The 22,020-nt window shown below is 42.2% G+C and overlaps 1 protein-coding gene, 1 long non-coding RNA gene and 1 other non-coding gene across 5 annotated transcripts in view; 2 read left to right on the top strand and 1 right to left on the bottom strand.

The window, feature by feature from the left end:
• SIL1 (SIL1 nucleotide exchange factor) overlaps positions 1 to 3,636 on the bottom strand; it is a 313,911-nt gene extending 310,275 nt beyond the window's left edge. The window contains exon 1 of one of the 2 annotated variants that reach the window (XM_059917197.1): positions 3,563 to 3,636. The gene's annotated coding sequence lies outside the window, so the exon portion shown is untranslated. The remainder of the gene's footprint in view (positions 1 to 3,562) is intronic. The other variant, XM_059917198.1, reaches the window with a different exon arrangement.
• Positions 3,637 to 3,698: 62 nt separating this feature from the next.
• Positions 3,699 to 20,405, top strand: LOC132362536 (uncharacterized). Of its 2 annotated transcripts, none has more exons than XR_009502396.1 (5): positions 3,699 to 3,784; positions 5,006 to 5,043; positions 6,606 to 6,687; positions 7,468 to 7,548; positions 18,856 to 20,405. It is a non-coding gene; the product is annotated as an uncharacterized LOC132362536 (long non-coding RNA). The 2 variants fall into 2 exon arrangements; XR_009502397.1 differs by lacking the exon at positions 18,856 to 20,405 and adding an exon at positions 8,611 to 8,908.
• On the top strand, positions 7,201 to 7,400 carry LOC132364198 (small nucleolar RNA SNORA74). The gene has a single exon (XR_009502745.1). It is a non-coding gene; the product is annotated as a small nucleolar RNA SNORA74 (small nucleolar RNA).
• Positions 20,406 to 22,020: the final 1,615 nt, after the last annotated feature.

Below are 22,020 nucleotides of genomic sequence, written 5' to 3' on the forward strand. Positions count from 1 at the left end.
CCACAACTAGAGAGAAGCCCGCGTGCCGCAACAAAGATCCCGCATGCCGCAACTAAGACACAATGCAGCCAAATAAATAAATATTAAAAAAAAAAGAAACCCCATAACCTTTAGCTATCTCACCACCCCCCCTCAACTTAAGCAACCCCTAATTTACTTCCTGTCTTTATAGATTTTCCTGTCCTAGACTTTCATATGAATGGAATTAAGCACTGTGTGGTCTGGCTTCTTTAATTTAACACAATGTTTTCAAGGTTCATTTAGGTTGTAGCATGAATCAGTACTTCATTTCTTTTTATGGCCAAATAATATTCCACTGTATAGATATACCACATTTTGTTTATCCATTTGTCAGTTAAAGGACATTTGGGTTGTTTCAAATTTTTGGCTCTAATGAATAATGCTACTACGAACATGTGTGTACAAGTTTTTATGTAGACATACATTTTCATTTTCTTGGGTATACACCTAGGAGTGGAATTGTTGAGCCATAAAGTAACTCTATGTTTAATAATATGAAGAACTGCCAGACTGTTTTCCAAAGCAGTTGCACCATTTTACATTCCCACCAGCAGTGTATGAGGGTTCCAATTTCTCTATATCCTTGACAATCTAACTATGCGTTTGAGAAGTAAGGACTTCCCTGGTGGTCCAGTGGCTGAGACTCTGCGCTCCCAATGCAGGCGGCCCAGGTTCGATCCCTGGTCAGGGAACTAGATCCCACGTGCCGCAACTAAGAGTTCACATGCTGCAACTAAAGATCCCACACGCCACAATGAAGATCCCGTGTGCCGCAACTAAGACCCAGCGCAGCCAAATAAATAAATAAATAAAATTTTAAAAAAAGAAATAAGGACTACTGCAGGGCCCCACTCTAACTTTGCTAGCTCTTACAGAGCAGCAGCAAGGAGTACAGGGATGCAGGAGAGATCCCTCTTCTACTCTAAGCCTTTAAGATCAGCCAGAGGGAATACTGCCATCTCTAGTACTCTTCCTGACTCCCCAGGCTAGGTTAGCTGCCCCTGACATACGCCCAAGGATACCTATACTACTTATCTTTCTTCCCCACTAGACTGTAAGCTCTAGGCAGGCAGGAATCTCTATTCCTCTGACTTTATTTTTTAATTTAATTTTATTTTTTATAAATTTATTTATTTATTTTGGCTGCATTGGGTCTTCGTTGCTGTGTGTGGGCTTTCTCTAGTTGCGGCAAGCGGGGGCTACTCTTCGTTGTGGTGTGCGAGCTTCTCACTGCAGTGCCTTCTTTTGTTGCAGAGTACAGGCTCTAGGCGCGTGGGCTTCTGTAGTTGTGGCTCGCGGGCTCTAGAGCACAGGCTCTGTAGTTGTGGCGCACGGGCTTAGTTGCTCCATGGCATGTGGGCTCTTCCTGGACCACGGATCAAACCCATGTCCCCTGCATTGGCAGGCAGATTCTTAACCACTGTGCCACCAGGGAAGTCCTATTCCTCTGACTTTATATGCAGCGCCTGAACAGGGTCTGGTAAATGGTAGATGGTCAGTAAATGTTGATGGGCAGATTAATTGAAGAAATGATTAAATATTTCTCTACTGGTGATTCCTGTCCAGGGAGGAGAGGAAAAGAGCAGTCTCGGGGACGAAAGACATCAAGTAAGGAAGCAAGAAGGAGAGGATAAATGAAGGAGAAAGGGAAAGGCAGGCAAAAAATTTGGAAGCCTAGTGTCCCTTGGAGCCAGCCTTTCGATTAGGAGGTCAAACTCAGAGCTCATGGACCTTCCCTAATCCTTTGCCTTTCATCTCGCTGCATTTTTTTTTCTAGAAATTCTCCCTTTTCTTTTTTGTTATTCCTAACAATTTTGTCTTTGCAAGAATAAGAAACAAAAAGGGAAAAAAGTAGTTGATATTATAAATAAAAGACCATATAAGTCAACTCACCAAAATGAATTCAGAATTTAAAAGGATGGAGATTAAGAAGGTTGACTATAAAGGATTTTTTAACTGAGAAATGAAGAAATCATAATCTAGGTTTTCCTCCAAAGGACACTGAATGGCCTATAGCTAAAAAAGGTGACCACATTTTCAATATCACATGAGAATATGGCACATCTCTCAGCCTTACTTATAATGTCTGGCCTTCCCGCCATCCTGCCTTCTCCCTGGACTGATCTGTGAAACCAGTTGTCTCCAGGTCATTTGGTCCCTCTCTCCTTAAAGGCCCTGGTATCTCCCTATTCTCAATTACTTCCTGTCTTTGCTCTGAAAGCACACATGCACACATTCACACAAACCTCATCCTGCCTTTTCATGAATCCTCAGGGTAGCTCTGCCTTCTCCATTTTGTGTGTTTGGAACGAAAGAAAGCAAAATATATGAGATGCCAGTGCAACTTCTCCTTTAGCAGAGCTCTGCAGGACAATTACCCACCCCATCTGTCCGGTTTTATAGCTCTCATAACCCTCCTTTATGAACACACTGTGGCAGCTGGATGCAGGCATTGATTATGGCAGCAGTCTTCAGCCACTTTCCTATTTAACTGCAAAGCAGAGCTCCTGCCTACCAGCCCAGCACTGATCATGTGACGTTTTTAATTACTGTATTTATGTAAGCCTTTTTCCTACCAGAGCCTGTGTCCAACTCCATCAAAACTGGGGAGGATTTGTGCTTGCCACTTCAGTGGCTCTCTGTCCTTAGGGCCTAAAGTCTTTTCCTGGAATCAATGTAGGACTCTGGGCTTTCTCAGCAGAGGTCTGGAAGGGTGGGGGTGTACAGGAAGCACATTTTTTTTGTTATGAAATACCTGAGGAAATAGATAATAAAACATGTTGGCAGATAAGGGCATTGGCTGACTCCCAGGGGTTCACCTGACAAAGGTGCCAGGTGTAATCGATCAGCAGAGCCAGTAGGATGCTGGAGGTGGGGGAGCAATAGGAACGAAGTGGCTTTAGAATTTTGAGAATTATGGAATGGATTTCGGAATTACTGCTGCTGGGCCTTGCCCTTCTAGTCCTCAGCTTCACCAAATGTTCAGCAGGAGAGAATCATATTGACTCCAGGTAGTGGGGGAAGGTTTAGTGTTCAAAAGAAATGCTGGCAACCTGGTGGGCAAAATGTGGCCTCTTTGGCTATTGTGCCACGGTGAAAGGCAAGTCTGGCAGAGAAAGACAGTACTCTTTAGTTGCTGCAGCTCAGCTAAGGATCCCACTGCAGGGCCGCAGGGATGGTCCCACAGGTTAGGCTGGAGTGACTAGCATAATCCAGCCGAAAACCTCCTGGAGAGATCCCAAAGACCAAGGTGACCTGTGTGGGCGGGCGATCCGTTAGCCGAGTGACAGAACTGCTGAAGAAAGCCAGAAAGAGGATCTGCGTGGGAGGTGGAAAAAGCGTGGGCTGATCTTGCGGCAACCGAAAGGCGCCACACGTGTGAGAGGAACCCGCGGCGCTCGGTGTGGGCAGGCGGGAAGCACCGCCCCGCTAGGATACACCAAGTTTTCTCTTAAGCAGTCCCACATCCAGCGCCCTTTCCAAGCGTAAGTAACAAATGGGATGGGTGTCAGATAATTATAACGCTTGTTCGGATTCCTACCTTTTCTCTTCCGGGGTCTAGCTCCTGTAAAGAGTATGCTCACCTCTGCCACAGCTCTCCCATTTTTCTAACTCTTTCCTGGGCGGGGTTTCTGGGTCCCGCCCGCTGAGGGCCCGCCCAGTAGCCGCCCCGGGGCGGGGCTCCCCTCGGGTCCCGGCTGCCCTTTCCCCTGCGGACTCTACCCGGGCTGCAGTGTCCCAGCCGAGCTCCGGACACGTGCTGGTGAGTAAGGGCAAAGAAGGGAGAGGCCTTGGAGGTTTACCAGCCGGGGGCGAGAGGCAGTTGTGGGGAGGCTTCTTCCGAGGCACGGGACGAAATTGGGGTTCCTTCCCTCGTGACCCCAGGTTCGGAGGGCATCTTGAAGAGATGCTGGGGGTCGTACCCCCAGAGTCGCCCCCTGTTTCCTACCATCCCTACTGTCCCTGGAGAGTTCCCCAGAGCCGGTCTCGGAGAGTCTCGGTCCCCAGGCACCAGGGCCAGGGACTTGGGAAGGTTTCTGAGGAACACGTGTTCGGGTGGAGCTCGGTCAGTCCCTTCAACCCGAGTCCCTGAAAGGGACAGGCTATTTTTGGATTCGTTTTTAGACCTGGACAATAAGCCCCCTCTATTTTCCTTTTCCTCTAAATTGTTTGGAGGCGTTTAGGAGTGAAATTAGAGAATGGCTGGAAAAAAGTATGGTCTTAGATACTCTCACTTTATATATATAAGATTATAAGGGTGAGTGGGTAGGAATGTTTATTAACATTTTTGCAAATATTTCGGTTATTGTTTTCAACCAGTAGTTGGGGTCGTTGGCAGGAATGGCAACCTAACTGCCTCCAGTTCCTTTCACACCGATTACTGCATCCAATCATTTTTTAAGATGCTGTTTTATGGTTCTTCAAGAGGTCACATAATTGAGGCCCTTCTCAATCTAGTTTTAACCAGCCTCTCCAATTTTCACTGCCCATTGCTCTCCCAGGATAACTTCCCCTTCTACTCACCAGTATTCATCTCCTTGCCTGGAATGTAGCTCCTGATAATAGCAAGTGTTACTGAGTTATCAGTCTATAGCAGATATTATCCTATGGGCTTAATTTGTATTCCATTTAAATCTCCCAACCACCATGGGTACTATTATCAACACCCCCATTCAGATGAGGAGACTGAGGTACAGAGGTTAAGTTACTTGCCCACTGCCACTTGGCTGTTAAGTGACAGAGCCATTAATTTGATACTTGATGAGACCATTAATTTGCTACTGTTGAACTGCTGTGGTATGCAGGTACAAATGACATATGACAATAAAGCTAACCAAGGGAAAGCTATTTGTTTTATTTCTTGTTATTGTTTCTGTGGCTCAGGCCTCACCAAGTTACAGAGTTTTGAGGGTAGGGGTCTTGAACTCCACACAAGTGTTCACTAACTGTTGGCTGACTCTAACCTGGAGTGCTTTGATTGCAGAGGGGCCAGCTGTGGACTTTGGGAAGATGCAGCTCCAGGTGAGTGCAACTCCATTAGCCTACCTTTGGCCCCAGCTGTAGGCAGCTGCCTAGGTTTCCGTGTACCTAGGCAAGTGTTACACTGCTGGGAGAACAGCAGCCAATAGCTGGTTGGCATTCTGGGCCTGGTTCATGCCAACTATGTTGTTAACTATACCAGGATGCCTGCATAGTTGCTTTTCCATTAAGGTTAAATCTGCAAGAGCATGCCTTTGCAAAGAGAAACCTAACATGGAGAATGGTTCTGGTCCGACAGGTTTGGCTAGTATGAAGTTCCTTGAATCCTTGAGTCGTGCCTTGGAAACAGAACAAAGGCAATGGAGGGGTATATAAGTAGAGAGGAAAAGTTGGGCTTTTATTTTTTGAGTCTACCAAGTGCTCAAAAGGGGCCTTATAGGACTTCCCTGGTGGTCCAGTGGTTAAGACTCCAAGCTTCCACTGCATGGGTTAGATCCTTGGTCAGGGAAGTTCCACATGCCCCGTGCTGCGGCCCCCCCCACCCCCGCCGCAAAACAAAAGAAAACAAAACTGTGCGCAGACACACAAAAAAGAGGGGGCCTTATAGAGGGCGAAAGTCAATGGGATTTTTGCAGATTTCATAGCTCCCACTCCCCCACAGTGCAGAGCTAGTCAGGATAAACCCTTTGTAGAAGGATAGCTGTAGTTACCTGTGAGAATGCCGTGCCTTACAAGGAAACGTAGATGTGAATTTGCTTTAAAATTATGGGCTTTTTCTTGTTTGTTTTTTTTGTTTTGGCCGCGCTGCACAGCTTGTGGGATCTTAGTTCCCCAACCAGGGTTCGAACCCGGGCCCTCAGCAGTGAAAGCGCAGAGTCTTAACCACTGGACCACCAGGGGATTCCCTGGGCATTCTTTAGCTCATTAATGGAATATAAAAATAGCAATTCATTGAGGGGGCTCTAGATACTAGGCCTAGCTACAATGATAATAACTTCTGCTTTAGGTTGACAGTATATTTTTGTTGATATCTTACTGATTTTCAGGAGTAAGCGGAGTTGTTGCCTCTTTGGAGCAGTAGATATTGAGTCCCCTTTGTAGTGATATTGTTTTAGAATGGTAATTTTCTAAAAAGAGATGCTTCTCAGTTCTAGGCAATCACTTATCACTCAGGGTGATGCTGGAGGTTGTCCAATAGGGCTGACTTAGTTGCTGCTTTCTGTGAAAAGTGACATCTTAGTTCTACAGAAGGAACTGGTGAGGATGTTGGGAAGCAGAGGAGTTATTTATCAGAGCTAGTTTTGTTCTATCAATTGGCTTTGCCTTAAAAGGATTCTCTTAGCTAAATGTTGGGTGCTTTGGGTGAATACCTCAAATGTTCATTGTGAATAGCCTTTAATATATTGGTTCTTAATACAATTGATATCTAGAGGTCTTTAGTAGTAACAGGCAAGAAAAAAGGTAAGTAGTGGGAAATAAAATAATTGCTGAGGATATAAAAATTATGGTAAATCATAAACGACAGACAGCATTTTGTTTCTATCTCTACAAAAAAGCAGCCTTAGGAGCTGGGATGTTGGACACTGAAATCTTTTTCTTTTTAGGATGACTTGAAAGTAGGGCATCCTTGGCCCTCCTGAAGAGAGGAAATTAGTGGCAGATGGACAGTCTGTATGGAGTTATCAGGTAAATGTCCTTATTCATTCCAACATTGACTATGTGCCAGGCCTGTTTGTTAGTTGGAGCCCATCAGGAAACAATTGGGAGGCAGAATCAACTGTATTTGCCCCTAACAAATCCTACTCAGGGAAAGGCTGAGTAGGATTTTGGTGATTATGGTCTGAAGGCATGTGGGATCTTTGAGATTATCTGTGTCATTCCATCTGAGGAAACTGGGGGGCGATTGTAAATTCCGTGAGGGAAAGGATAGTGTATCTTACCTTGTTCACAGCTAGATCCCAAGCACAGTGCCCAGCACATGGCAAGAACTCTCTCAATGTTGGATAAAATGACTGAAGCCATGGGAAAGGGTTTCCTGTTTCCAATTTTTTAAAGGATTTGACAGCAAGGTCTGCAATCAATGTTCCCAGGCCTCTGTTTTGCAGTCAATGTTCAATTCATGGGGATACCTATATCCATGTCTTCTACCTGGGGTACTTGGGTATCTGAAACAAAAAAAATTATCTGTTTCAGGAATCATCCAGCAGTTGTCAGCTGTCCAGGCTAGTGTGATGCCTCGGATGGTGTTACACTGTTGGAAGAGCAAGTGCTGCCTTTACTGAGGTCTGGTTCCAGTACTGTTTTGGCGCTGTGGCTGAGTACCTTTGGGCAACGTTTTGCACCTCTGAGAGTGGAGTAACTCCTCCTGTGGAGTTGGTCCTAGTCTGGGTGCAAACAGTTTTTTTCTGTTAGAAAAGGACCCTGCCTTAAGGATAGCCTGTCATTCCTTTCCTCTTTGAATCCTAGATGTCTTTACCTGAGTGAGAAACCTTCCTCCACTGGGACCTCAGATGTCTGACAACCCTTTGTGACACCAAGATAAGTAATGTATGCAGTGCTTTTGTCATGTAGTTTCTAGTTAACTCACTTCAGCTCAAATGGGTGGTGTGAAATAATAGAAAATATATATATACATACATTTTTTTATGCACACGCACGCTTGATATACATATATCTGCCCCTGGTTTTTGGTACAGCTCCTAAAACCCTTGTGATTTCCTAAGTGATCAGAGCACTAGGAGCATCTTTTGTTCTAATATTTGGTCTTTGAATGTGGCTCCTGACAATGAGCTCCTAAATCCCTTGGAACTTCATGGGTGATGTATGTCTTTTGTTCTGGTGGGGCTGGTCACCAGAAAGACCAGGCAATGATTAGAGCTTAGAATTGTCACACACTCACACACACACACTCACACACCCGTCTCAGACACACACTCATTCTCCAGAGTGGGGAGAGGGGTTGGAAATGGAGTTAATGATCATGACGAAGCCTCCATAAAACTTCCAACAGTATGGGGTTCAGAGAACTTAACAGGTGGTGAACAACACGTTGAGCTGCTGGGAGAGTGGCATCCCTTCCCACATACCTTGTCCTACGCATCTCTTCCATCTGGATGTTCGTTTGTATCCTTTATCGTATCCTTTTATAATAAACAGGTATACAGTAAGCTGTTTTCCTGAGCTCTTTGAGCCACTCTAGCAAAAATTAGTCAAACCCAAGGAGGAGGCTGTGGCAATCTCTGACTTATAGCCTTTCTGTCAGAAGTACAGGTCAACAACCTGGACTTGTGTCTGGCATCTGAAGTGGAGAAGGGGCAGTCTTGTGGGACTGTGCCCTTGGCCTCTGGGATCTGAAGTTATCTCTAGGTGTAGATATTGTCAGAATTGAGTTAAATTGCAGGACACCCAGCTGGTGACAAGATTTGCTTGGTGTGGGAAAAACACCCACACATCTGGTGTCAGAAGTACTGAGAGTGTAGTCAGAGTGTGAGACTAAAGGAAAAACAGAAGTGAGGTTTTCTTTATAGGTGGGAATACTTAAAATTCTAAAAAAATTATGGCAGGACTTCCCTAGTGGCACAGTGGATAAGAATCCGCCTGTCAATGCAGGGACGGCTTTGAGCCTGGTCTGGGAAGATCCCACATGCTGCGGAGCAACTAAGCCCGTGCACCACAACTAATAAGCCTGCGCTCTAGAGCCTGCGAGCCACAACTATTGAGCCCACGTGCCACAACTACTGAAGCCCTCGCACCTAGAGCCCATGCTCCGCAACAAGAGAAGCCACCGCGATGAGAAGCCTGTGCACCGCAACGAAAAGTAGCCCCTGCTCACCGCAACTAGAGAAAGCCCGCACGCAGCAACGAAGACCCAACACAGCCAAAAAAAATAAATTTATTTAAAAGAAAATTGTGGCGAGAACTAGAATTTTAGAGAAGAATGATTAATCTAAAGTCCAAGGCTTGGGACTTCCCTGGCGGTCCAGTGGTTAGGACTTCGGGCTTCCACTGCAAGGGGCCTGGGTTCAATCCCTGGTCGGGGAACTAAGATCTTACAAGCCGTGCAGTACAGCCAAAAAAAAAAAAAGTCCAAGACTTAAACTAAGCCCTCATATTCTAGAGCTCTGCTGTACACTACATGTGTATTTAAATTGACAAATAAAATTCATTTCTCCATATCAGTATCTAGTGACTACCTACTGGCCAGTTTAGAAGACATTTCCAGCAATGCAGGAAGTTTACACTACTGTTCTAGAGCAGGAGTTGGCAAACTTGCTGTAAAGGGCCGGATAATAATTTAGGTTTGTGCACCATATAATATCTGTTGCAACTACTCAAGTCTGCAATTGCAGTGTGCAAGCAGCCATAGATAATATGTTAACAAATGAGCATTACTGTGTTTAAATAAAACTTTATTTAGGGGGCTTCCCTTGTGGCACAGTGGTTAAGAATCCGCCTGCCAATGCAGGAGACACAGGTTTGAGCCCTGGTCCGGGAAGATCCCACATGCCGTGGAGCAACTAAGCCCGTGTGCCTAGAGCCTGTGCTCCACAACAAGAGAAGCCACTGTAGTGAGAAGCCTGGGCACCATAACGAAGAGTAGCCCCCACTCACCACAACTAGAGAAAGCCAGCATGCAGCAACAAAGACCCAACACAGCCAAAAATAATAAATGAATAAAATAAATAAATTTATTTTTAAAAAAAACTTTATTTAGGGACACTGAAAGTGAAATTTCACAAAATTTTCAGTGTTGAAAGAAAAAATTCCCCTCAACCATGCTAAGCTTGAGAACCTTTCAAAAACAGATGGCAGGGCAGAATTACCAAAGTCTGTTTTAAGGAATGAAATTCAGGCCTTGGGAGTTTACAGCTCATTTGTGACAGATTTAGGGCCAGTACTAACATGTGTCCCTGAAAATTTATGTTATCAATACCTTTGCCTTAGAGCAAGCTTTTACCATATGGTATTAAACTCCTTTTAGAGGACTGAGGTGACTTTAGTAAATTATCCAGTAGTAGGATAGTCCTTATTTCTTGTGTTTGGTGTTTGTTATATATACTTTTTGAATGGGTTACTTATAATTGTTCTCTTTTAACGTACACTAATGTACATCTAAAGAAGAGGCCCTAAGAAAGAATAGCAATCTGGTTTCCAGCAGAAGCTGATCACAAACTCAACCCTAGGTAGTGAAATAGAAATGGTCCCTAAGGAAAGAGGAAAATTTTATATATCATGAACAGCCAGGGTTTAAAATCTGAGATCTCAAGTTTCTCTGAGCATACAGATTGCTTTCCTGAGCATGGTAAAGCTACCCAGGTGCAGGGAGGGGCCCCTATGTTGCTACTTGAAAAGGGAAAATTCATTTGGTGTTTGTGCCTGTATTCAGTACCCCAGGAGGTTTCAGTGGCTTAATCATGCACATTAAAATAATTTAATGGGATTTCCTACTTGATAAGTGAAGTTAATTGGTCACCTACTACTCCCTGTCGGCTTGATTTCTTTTTTTTAAGATTTCCTATTGAGTCTAAGATGAAGTTACACATTTCAGAGTAGCTTTTTGTCCATTCCTTCTCTTTCGCCATCACCCTTTTCCCATGCTGCAATGAAAACTGAAATTGGACTGGCAGATATTGGTCTGTAAATATCCAAGCTGCCACCTCCTGCCATAGATAGCAGTTTGTAAACACAAGTGCCCCTTTTCATTGCTCTGCTCAAGTTTCAGGCCTTGTACTATATTAAGAGGGAAAATTAAAACAGGATGAGTAGGGGGCCCCAAGTATTGTAGTGCTATCCCTGGCACCTGTCAATTTATTTTCCTTCTTTCAGGGTTGAAAGAAACTTGTCAATGAACTTTTACATTGAAATTTTGGGTTATATCTCAAATTTTAATCAGGAAAACAAAACCCCAGAGGATAAATTCTGCAGGCCCCAAAGGGACATAAAAAGGTGCCTCAGTGCCTAGGAATTCACACAAAGGAAAACAACCTGGTAAGAGCAACTAATTAAGAACCTAAAACAGTGACAATGGCTCTTGTGAGTCTTGTTGCTTAATTAGGGCTTTATGAACAGCTCCAGTTAATGGACCTGTCAATATTCTCTTGGAAAACAATTTAACTGAATTAACAAATCAACTGTAATACTTAGAATGTCTGCTTAGCAACACCTTTCTCTTTATTGTTATTTAGGAACACTTTTAATGACCCAACATGCTAGGTGATATATTTGTCAATTTAGGATCCTAAGGCCTGGTTCAAAGGAGCCCCTGTTACTTTAGCTCTCCCTAATCTCCATTATAAGCCCTTTGGGGTGTGAGAACATTTTATACTGCTTTTTAAGGGTGACTTAACTGTTACCTGGGAAAGGGGTGATAAAATGGACCTTGAAATTTATTTCATTTTAGAATAGTTGTAGATTTACAACTATTTACAACTGTAGAAAAGTTGTGAAGCTGGTACAAAGAATTCACATGTAGCCTGCACCCAGGTTCTCCTAACGTTAACATCTTATATTAGTATAGTACATTTGTCACAATTAATAGGCTAATATTGGTACATTATTATTGACTAAAGTTCATGCTTTATTCACATTTCCTTAGTTTTCACCTAATGTCCTTTGTCTGTTCCAGGATCCCACTGAAGATATTGCATTTAGTTATCATGTCTCCTTAGGCTTCTCTTGGCTGTGACGGCTTCTTAGACTTTCCTTGTTTTTGATGACCTCAAGTTTTGAGTAAGGCATTTTGTAGAAAGTTTCTCAATTAGTTTGAGTTATTCTCATAAGTAGGATTTTCTCATAATTAGGATTTAAAAATCTTAAGTGATTTTGAAAGGAAGACCACAGTACTATTCTCCCATATCAAGGGTACATACTATCAACATGACTTATTACTATTGATGTTAACCTTGATCACATGGCTGAGGTCATATTTTCAGGTATTTCCACTGTAAAGTTACCCCCTCTCCCCAGTGCTGTGCTCCTTGGAATGAAGTCACTGTGTGCAGCCCACACTTAAGAAGAGTGGAGTTGTGGTATTCTTTCTTTATAAATATATATATATTTATTGGAGTATAGTTGATTTACAATGTTTCTGCTGTACAGCAAAGTGAATCAGTTATACATATGTCCACAGAGTATTAAGTAGAGTTCCTTGTGCTATACAGTAGGTTCTTAGTTATCTATTTTATATATAGTAGTATGGAGTTGTGGTATTCTTAAGGGTGAAATGTTTACATCAGTTAATTGAAATTCTATAGAAAGTAATTGGTCTCTTCCCTCATTTATTAAATTTATTTCTACCACTATGGACTCATGGATATTCGTTTTATGCTTTAGGAAATAATCCAGTAATAAACTTAATTTTGTTCAAAGTGCTGCATCTTTGGCCACTGGCAGCTCTTACAGTTGGCTCCTGTGTCCCTTCAATATGCCGCCATCATTGTGCTGTTGTTTTTAAACACTTCTCACTTTATGGCATCATAAGATGCTCCAGGTTCATCTTATATCTTTCTTGTCCCAGAGTTAGCCATTTATTTAAGGAGTCATGGTTCCTTTATTGGACAATGGTATTAAGGAACCAAGATCTGGGCGCTACATGTGCTCTAGATACTGAGGTATTTTTGCTTCTAGGTCCTGTCAGCTACATAGTGCTGCTGTGAACATTGGGGTTCTTGTATCTTTTCGTTTTATTTATTTATTTATTTTTTGGCTGCGTTGGGTCTTTGTTGCTGCACACAGGCTTTCTCTAGTTGCTGCGAGTGGGGGCTACTCTTCGTTGCGGTGTGCGGGCTTCAGTAGTTGTGGCGCGCAGGCTCAGTAGTTGTGGTGCATGGGCTTAGTTGCTCTGCAGCATGTGGGATCTTCGCAGACCAGGAATTGAACCCATGTCCCCTGCATTGACAGGTGGACTCTTAACCACTGCGCCACCAGGGAAGTCCCGCTTGTATCTTTTCAAATTAGAGTTTTCTCCGGATATGTGCCCAGGATTCCTGGATCATATGGCAACTCTAGTTTTTTAAGGAACCTCCATACTGTTTTCCATAGTGGCTGCACTGATTTACATTCCCACCAACAGTGTAGGAGGGTTCCCTTTTCTCCACACACTCTCCAGCATTTGTTATCTGTAGGCTTTTTAATGATGGCCATTCTGACTGGTGGGAAGTGATACCTCATTGTAGTTTTGATTTGCATTTCTCTAATAATTAGTTATGTCAGGCATCTTCATGTTCTTATTGGCCATCTGTATGTCTTCTTTAGAGAAATGTCTTATCTAGGTCTTCTACCCAGTTTTTGATTGGGTTGTTTGTTTTTTTGATACTGAGTTGTACAAGCTGTTTGTATATTTTAGAAATTAAGCCCTTGTCCGTAGCATCATTTGCAAATATTTTTTCCTATTCTGTAGGTTGCCTTTTCATTTTGTTTATGGTTTCTTTTGTTGTGCAAAAGCTTAAAAGTTTGATTAGGTCCCATTTTTAAATTTTTGCTTTTATTTCTATTGCCTTGGGAGACTGACCTAAGAAAACACTGCTATGATTTATGAACAATCCATTTTTTAATACTCAACATGTCTTAGTCTATGGTCTTTGTTCTCTTTCATTTAGAATACTGGTTGAGGCTGTTGTCTTTTATAGTAGATGCTGTATTCCCCAAATGACTGATTATTTTTACCCTATGAGCTCACAGTAGAGGATGGGAATTTTGAATCAGCTGGTGGTAGAAGGGAGGAGCCAAGCCCAGGCCCTAGTGTACTAATGAATTGAAGGAAAGTAGAGATGTCCTCAAGGCACAGAGCCTGTGAGTTAGAATCTGGACTTCACCAGAATGGCAGATGGTAGAACTTCCTCTTCTTCCCCTCAGTTGTAATTCTCTAGAGGAGAACTCCAGGAGCTAATGGTTACAGTATGTTGACCACCCCAGGAGAGTTCTGTGCCAGCCTATGGCACAACCCCTACTCCCATGGCACTCTACCCTTTTCTACACTGGGCTTCCATTTCTTGCCCCTGTATAGTAGGGCCCAATCATGATCTGTTCATCCAGGGGACTCTTCATATTTAGTTTCTCACATCCCTAACCTCCCTCTTATTTGTGTGTATAATATCTCCCGGGCTGAGTTAGAGGAAGATGAGTAAATAACCTATGCTATTTACTCATCTTGTCAGAAGACTAGTCATTTAACTCACCCTTTTTATGGCTTTACAGCTTTTATGAACTGAACTCTGCTAGACATTGGGGATACGTGATGAACAAGATACAGTCTAGCCCTCTCACGTTTACCACTCAGATTTCTTTCTGGACATGCTGGTTTCTTTCGGTCCTTTTGCGTCTAGGTCTCTGCACATGCTGTTTCCCTTTCCCATTCCATCTTCCTTTTCCACTTTGTCATTTCGGCTCAGGCAGCACTTCAGAAGAGAAGCCACCCTCCCTGACTGAGCACCCATTTTATGTGTCATTGCACCATGTTTTACCGTGGAGCTAGATAGCCCCATGCCGTGTAAGTCCTTTGAAAGATATTATTCACCAGTTTTTAGAGGTTTACCTCACTCCCATATAGCCAAGCAGCCTCAGTTCTACTGACAGCTGACTAAAGAACCTCAACTGGTAAATATTAGTATCAGTGTGTCATAAGGTACCCAATATAGAGTAAGGCCATAGGCATATCCTACTTTTTAACAATACCCCAGTAAGTAAGGATAATAACAGTGCTGGTTTGGTTTTGTTTAATTTTGAAAAGAAAAATCATGGAAACAAAGATGTTGGGTTTCCAAATCATTTGCTGGTGGACTCTAAAGATATAACAGTGCCTAACTATTTGAAACTAAATTTAGCTTCAAAGTGTTATATGAAAATAATGGAATTGCAGAGGATTTGTTGTTCAAATTTGAGACATCTTTTAACTAAAACGTGTGTGGCCTTTTAAACTTTCTTTGATAATCTGTAAGTGTCTTTATGTTGAAGAAAATTTTTGAAACATCTTTCTAAATTATAACTTATAGAACCTCTCTTACTAGCAGTCATTGCACTGACAAGTAGGTGCCAGGATAAAACTTATAACCAGATTTAAATGGATAATTTTAACATGTTTACTCTGGAGCTCTATAAAAGTGAATAATCTTTGATTCTATGGTTTTGTCATTTTAGAATATTTATGTAAATACACTTCAGGACATAGAATATGGAGAATATTTACTGCATGTTGACCATGGGCCAAAACTGCTAAAATCATTCTATACATCTCTTAATCCTCTCAGCAGCCCTACAAGGTACATGCTGTTATTTGCCCAAGGTCACACAGCTGGTCCAGGAACTATGGTGGTGGTCACTGAATCTGACTTCAAAGCTAGTGATTGGTTTGGGGCTTTCATGTATAGTTCCCTTCCAACTAATTCTCATAAATACCTTCAATCATCAACTTCATTCAGCCTAACAGAGACTCCTGGGTGCTATGAGAGGAAGTATGAAGTACATGGAGACTCCTTTTATTTTGTTTATTTATTTATTTATTTATTTATTTATTTATTTATTGGCCGCACTGCGTGGCGTGTGGGATCTTAGTTCCCCGACCAGGGATCGAACCTGTGCTCCCTGCATAACCATTGGACTGCCAGGGAAGTCCCTAATGGAGACTCCTTTTAAAAGCAAGGGTAAAGGCTATGTCTGTATATGTTCTATGTATGTTATCAGCAAAAGAAAGCTTCCTCAAGCTACAGCAATAGTGGCCAAGATGCCGATGGCCTGAAACAAGGTATGTGGCATTTGTTATGTGTAAGAGACTAGAAGCAAGAAGAGAAGCATTTCAGTAGTCCCTGAAAGGTGTCACACATCCCCACCCCTAGCTTTGCTCTTTGGTAGGGTTTATCATATTTTATTAAAATTCTCCAGTGCCTGTGCTACTAAACTATGGGCTCAATGAGAGGGTCAGAATAAGAATTTCAAGGCATTTAAAAATTCCTCAAGAATTTATGTCTTTAGAAGACGGGAGTTGGATTCTCTTTTCTGTTTCACATATATAGTGGAATATACCTGCTAAATTAGGGACATAAAGACCTTAATAGATAAACCATTATATAAAAATATAACATTATTCCTAGATTATTTTAAGAATACATCAAAAATATTTGCAATTAATTTATCTCAATAAAAGTTACATATTATCCCAACATGCTAAAATGGCATTTACTAAAATTGCTGAGAGTCAGGATTACAAGCCTGGTAAAATGTATCTTATTCTGAAAGCCTGTGTGATGCTTAACAGAGGAACCCTAGAACTGTTCCGATTAAAACAGAAAGCTTTGTTCAAGGGTACTATCAAAGGCAATTAGGTATGAGAAGAAAATGTATAAATGGGGAAAAAGGTAAAAATCAGTTGTAGATAATAAGTTTTCTTAAATGCTGTGAGTGTCAACTGAAAATGGTCCATTGAAGTAGCAAGTAATCAGTTTGAAGATAAACTGGAAGGAAGACAAAGCTAGGAATCATTAAGAAGACATGTGTAAGTTATATATGAAGAAAATGTTAAAATGACAAAAATGAGACCTTAAATGGAAGTCATACCATGTCCAATAAATCTCAACATAATAACTCTAAAGAAAAGTATAAGTTTATTAAAATCTCATTAAAAATAACAGGATAATTTTTGGAAGTAGACAAGTTGATTCTAATATTCATATGGGAAAACCATAATATTAAGAATTATTATGAGTAATATTAGAACTAGACTCATAAAGGAAAACTAGCTCTACCAGATGTTAAAATAATAAGACAGGGTGGAGACTTCCTTGGCGGTCCAAGGGTTTGATCCCTCGTCGAGGAACTAAGATCCTGCATGCTGCATGGTGCAGCCAAATAAAAAAGGGTGGTAAAAAAAAAAAAAAAAAGGTGGTACTGGCACCTGAGTGGACTACTCTATGAATGGAACAATTTAAGGGAATACAAAAATAGATCCTGGGCTTCCCTGGTGGCGCAGTGGTTAAGAATCTGCCTGCCAATGCAGGGGACACGGGTTTGAGCCCTGGTCTGGGAAGGTCTCATAAGCCGCGGAGCAGCTGGGCCTGTGAGCCACAATTACTGAGCCTGCGCATCTGGAGCCTGTGCTCCGCAACAAGAGAGGCCGCGATAGGGAGAGGCCCACGCACTGCAATGAAGAGTGGCCCCCACTTGCCACAACTAGAGAAAGCCCTCGCACAGAAACGAAGACCCAACACAGCCATAAAAAAATTAATTAATTAATTAATTAAAAAAAAAAAGATCCTGGGCTTCCCTGGTGGCGCAGTGGCTGAGAATCTGCCTGCAGATGCAGGGGACACGGATTCGAGCCCTGGTCTGGGAAGATCCCACATGCAGTGGAGCACGTAGGCCCATGAGCCACAACTATTGAGCCTGTGCGTCTGGAGCCTGTGCTCCGCAACAAGAGAGGCCACAATAGTGAGAGGCCCATGCACCGTGATGAAGAGCGGCCCCTGCTTGCCGCAACTGGAGAAAGCCCTCGCATAGAAACGAAGACCCAACACAGCCAAAAATAAATAAATTAATTAATAATAATTAAAAATGAATACTTAAAAAGACTGGAAGATGTCTAGATTTTTAAAAATTTTGTATGGAAAAACAAACAACCAATAAAATGTTTGCCAAGAGTTAATTTTTCTTTAATACAGTCCCTATAAATTAAGAGGTAAAAGCTCAACAACCCGATAGGTAATGGCAAAAGATATAAACAGTTAAGTGATGCTTAACCCTAGTTAATGCAAGTAAAATCCATAGCTTAAATTCCATTTTCCAGCAATCAGATTTACAAATAGAATTTGATAAGTTATCAAAGGAATAATTAGTTCCAATTAAAATTCCAATATTTATGTTTATTAGAACATAGTTATGCTCGTTTATTGACCAATCGTGTCTGCTTTTGCACAAGTGCAGAGTACTTCTGACAGACTATGGGCCTTGAAGCCTAAAATGCCATTTGACACTACAGAAATTTTGCCTGACCACTGCTCTAGAACAGCACTGTATAATTAAAAGTTCTGCAATGACAGAAATTTTCTCCAAGCTGTCCACTAGTTAACTATAGATAGTAAGATTGAGAAAGTGAGTGTAGATTATGGCTGTTGTACAGTGACAGCGTAGGTTTAGAAAATGAGGGGTTTATTTTAAACTGCACATAGACGTTGACACGTATAGGGTAATATGTACATAAACTTTTGATTTTTGGCCACACCATGGGGTGTGCAGGATCTTAGTTCCCCCACCAGGGATCGAACCCATGCTCACTGCAGTGGAGGTGCCGCGTCCTAACCACTGGGCCGCCAGGGAGTTCCTGTACCTAAACTTTTTAATACTAATGCTTTGAATAGCAGAAAATAGGAAAATAAGACTTTGGTGTGTCACCACATTATAAACCACCTTAAAACTTAGTAGTTCGGGGCTTCCCTGGTGGTGCAGTGGTTAAGAATCCACCTGCCTATGCAGGGGACACAGGTTCGATCCCTGGTCTGGGAAGATAGATCACACCGCAACTAGGGAAAGCCTGCCCGCAGTAACGAAGACCCAATGCAGCCAAAAATTAAAAAAAAAAAAAAATCTACTAAAAAAAAACCTTAGTAGTTCAAACAAGTATTAAAATCCTGTGGGTTAATTGGGCTCTGCTGGGTGGTTGTGTTGTTCCACATGGATTTGGCTGGGGCTACTTGCCATCTGGAGGCTTCACTTTGGCGGGCAGATGCCACTGGCTGTCACCTGGGAGCTCAGCTGGGGCTGTTGACTAAAGCACCTTGATTCTTTTGATGTGGTCTCACAGCATGGCACTTGACTTCCAAGTGGATGAAAGTAGATCTTAAAATCACTTCTGTGTTCTATTGTTAAAAGCCAATTACAGGGACTTCCCTGGTGGTGCAGTGGTTGGGAGTCCGCCTGCCAATGCAGGGGACACGGGTTCGATCCCTGGTCCAGGAGGATCCCACATGCCGTGGAGCAACTGGGCCCGTGTGCCACAACTACTGAGCCCACGTGCTGCAACTACTGAAGTCCCGCGCCTAGAGCCTGTGCTCCGCAACAAGAGAAGCCACTGCAATGAGAAGCCCCTGCTCGCCGCAACTAGAGAAAGCCCGCACGCAGCAACAAAGACCCAACACAGCTAAAAATAATGAATAAATAAATAAATTTTTTTAAAAAAGCCAATTACAGGGCCCTTACAGAGGGCAGGTAAGGGGGAAATTGATACTACTGTTTCATAAGTGCGGAAAAGGATTATTTGTGGCAATCTTTAATTCACCACAAGCATATATGTGTGTGTGTGTATATATATATAAATGTTTATGTTTATAGGAAATCCTTAAAATATACAAATGGTTGATAGTGGTTGCCTTTATGTAAGGGAGTAGTGGTTGGGGAAAACTCTTTGTTGTGTGCTTTGAATTTTATTATATGTATTCCTTATTCCAAAACTTTTTTTTTAAATTTATTCATTTATTTTTGCCCTCGCCGCTACATGGCTTGTGGGATCTCCCTGACCAGGGATTGAATCCAGGACCCCTGCAGTGGAAGTGTGGAGTCCTAACCACTGGACCACCAGGGAATTCCCCCAAAACCCTTTTTTAAGCCCACTTCCCCTCCCTTGCCACTGCTGAAAAAGAACCACTGGTTAACAGTTTTCTGTTTTTAAATAGCCTGAAGTATTGAAATGGCCTGGTTCCAGGGCATTAAATCTATTTAAAAAGTAGATGGTGGACTGCCAGGAGATTCTGAGACCACAGCTTTGCTGAAGGCAATCCAGTATAATGCTTTAAAGCTCTGGGTTTGGATTTATTTAGAACTGGAGTTCAAATCCTGGCTTTGTCACTCTTTAGCTATATGACCTTAGGCAGGCTTTCTTAATCTCTTACATAAAACAAGAGTAATGGTACTTTACTCTCAGAATTATAATGCATTATCAGCTACTTTGTGGTGTCAAAATATATGTCCTCAATCAATATGACTCTTCTGCTTAAAACTTTTAAAGGTATTCATTATTAGCTCAAATGTAGACTGTATCCTGGTGTTTAAAGCCTTATTCCAAACTTGTCACTTAGACATTTCAAAGTCTCAGCAGAAATACTTGCTTCCTAACCTCTTTATCATCCCTGGTGTACCACACCCACTGCCAAGAAACCCAAATGTGAATAGAGCTCTTGATCCATCTCTTCTCATAGCCAGGCCCACCTTGAGGCCAGACTCCTTGTCCAATCTTCATCAGACTGGGATCCTCAAGAGCTGGTAATTTGTCTTATTATCCATCATTATATACCCACCCTTGTACACTGTCTTTCATGAAATTGGCATTTGATGACTGAAATCTTGTATCAGTTTGGTTTCCAATGTGTCTTTTTGCTGTTGACCCACTAAGCAGATCCTCAATAAATAATTACTCAATTGAAAAAGTCTGCCTTTCCTTCTTTGTACGACCACCAGATTGCATTAACAGCCTGTACAAAAGCATGGTAAGTGCATATCTGAACTAAGCATGCATTCATGTTTCTGTCTCCAGAGAAGCAGAGCCTCTTTTTTTCATCTAAGATCTGGGGAGAACATAAAGTGAAGTCTTATCCAAAATCAGTTGGAATCAAAGACTCACAGAGTAGAAAGCAGATCTGGTTTCAAGTGAAGGAGGACCCAAGATTCACTGAACATTTAGGATACTCCCAAATTTCATTCCAAAGTTAACTGTTTAGTGGGCTTAAGCCTTACTTATTCAGGGGAACCCCAGTTCTTGATGTATTCTACCAAATGCCCTCTCAAAGCCTGTAGAAAATCATGCAACATAATGGAGATGTGGGATTACAGTTGCACGCTTCACAACGGCTATTTAAAAATTTTCCTTCATGCAACTCTAGCCCTTTCCACAGATGGCTTAGTCACAGAAAATTGAAGTCACCTGACTATAATTCCTAATGAAAACTCGGCACCATCCTCTCCATACCGCCTGTTACAGTAAAGACATGTCTCCTTTCTTCAGATCCCATCCTTTGAGTAGTGTCCAATATGAATTATCCCTTCTCATCCTGTTTTTTTTTTTCAACCAATCCTTTCCTAAGATAACTCTTCTGCAGACATTTTAATTGTTCCCCAAATTCTCCCATAGTAAAACAAAAATCTTCCCCAACCCTGCTTTCTCCTCTCTTCATAGCCACTTTTTCTGCATTTGGTAGTTTCCCTCTTACAGCTTTCCATACACTCAGCAGCTCCTGACTGACTTCCTCTCCCACTTTACTGGAAGTCCACATTGCTACATCTTTTGTAGGTTTTTAGTCCTAGTGTTGACCTCTTGGTAGCATTTGACCCTGTTGATCATTTTGGCCTTTAAATACTTTGGCTGGGCTGTCAAGGCAGTACAATTTCTCTGCCTCCCTCCTCTTCGCTTTTTTCCCCTACCTCTACTCACTTGGTCTCTTTTGCCATTCAGCTCTACCTGATTGCTTTTTGTCCCAAACGATCTCTTCAACATTCTACAGGTCTCTGCTCTTCTCCATCTTTGCCCCCTCCACTATCTTCACAGTGGACCCAGAATGATTTTTCAAAGACACGACTCTGAGTTAGCATACTCAAGATTTTAAAATTTTCAGGGCTATTAATCTGACTTGTATTCACTAATTTACCTCAGGTGTCAGTTGACTGCCTGTCCCTCTGCGTTTAAACTTGAAACCCCAGGGAAATGGCCCTTTCCTCCGGCCTTATCTATACAATTTCTCAGGATTTCCACATGTGCTATATACTCCTTTGCTCATGGGGTACTTGAAGAGTGTTCTACGTTCAAATTCACCAAATGGCTGCGGCGGTCTTTTCAATAGCTGTCTTCCTCCTCAATGACCCTCTGCATGAAGTAACTGAAATCAGAAACCACTTAAAATGGTATCTGTCCCCACTTCCTGGCCCTAACTACGACCCCTCAGCAAATTATCAGAGAATACCAGAGAGGACAGAAATTGGGTCTAGGCCAGGGATTCCTGCGACTCGCTTCTAACGCATACTCTTTTTAAGTTTTGCACCAAGCAGTAT

The sequence above is a fragment of the Balaenoptera ricei genome, chromosome 3 (assembly GCF_028023285.1).
Source record: "Balaenoptera ricei isolate mBalRic1 chromosome 3, mBalRic1.hap2, whole genome shotgun sequence".
Classification (NCBI taxonomy): domain Eukaryota; kingdom Metazoa; phylum Chordata; class Mammalia; order Artiodactyla; family Balaenopteridae; genus Balaenoptera; species Balaenoptera ricei.